The sequence below is a fragment of the Suricata suricatta genome, chromosome 6, assembly GCF_006229205.1.
Source record: "Suricata suricatta isolate VVHF042 chromosome 6, meerkat_22Aug2017_6uvM2_HiC, whole genome shotgun sequence".
NCBI classification, from domain to species: Eukaryota; Metazoa; Chordata; class Mammalia; order Carnivora; family Herpestidae; genus Suricata; species Suricata suricatta.
The window spans coordinates 2,396,007-2,396,974 of record NC_043705.1 but is presented as its reverse complement, the minus strand read 5'-3'; positions in this window follow the sequence as shown (position 1 = coordinate 2,396,974).

The window sequence follows — 968 nt, the reverse complement described above, 5'->3', positions numbered from 1 at the left end:
CTAAATTCTACTCCTGAAACCAATATTATTACACTATATGTTAACTAGGTAGCATTTAAATAAAAACTTGAAACAAAAATAATTAAAGAAAACACAAGCAACTGACCATAAAGAAATGGAGATCTCAAAACTGCCTGGCATAGAGTTCAGAATATTTATCTAAAAGAGAACAGAAAAACAATAATATTTAAACAAAATTATGTTTAACAGATTAAAACTATAAAAAAAAGAGTCATGGAAATTCTAGAACTGAAGAACACAATTATTGAACTGAAAAAAGTCAATAGAGAGGATGGACACACTTCATCAAAGCACAAAAAAGATTCAGTGAGCTCAAAGATAGATGCTTTGAGATTATCCAGTCAGAAGAATAAAAGAAAAATAGACCTGAAAAGAGTTTTAAAAACCTACAGAACCCATGTTACCCCATTAGAAAACCTATGTCTTCATCATGACAAATCCAGAAGAGCAAAGAAAGAGAAAGGGGCAGCAGGCTTAGATAAGGAATTAGTAACAGACAACTTCCCAAATCTGGGGAGGGATATAAGCATACAGGTCTATAAAATTCAAGGAACTCAAAATAGATTGGACATAAGAAAGGGGTTCTGACACATTATTATTAGGAACTCAGATAACTTAATAGTTTAATGGTTTTTTTGTAACTGAATAGACATTTTGAAAATAAGTCAGACCTAAACAAATTAAAGATAGCTCTCATATTTACAATATTAATAATTTCCTATATGTTTTATTAAACTAATAACAGTCCATTGAATTATTAATTTGTTGGCCAGTGTAATCAAAATTGGGAAATAAACTAACATATGCAGATATGTATTTACTGTGAACCTACTCTGAACAACAATATATAAAATATATGATCCTTAAAACTTTAGAGACACAATAATATTGAAACAGACTGAATAAATGGTTTCATCCCCTAGCCAATGAACTGACGCTGACACGCC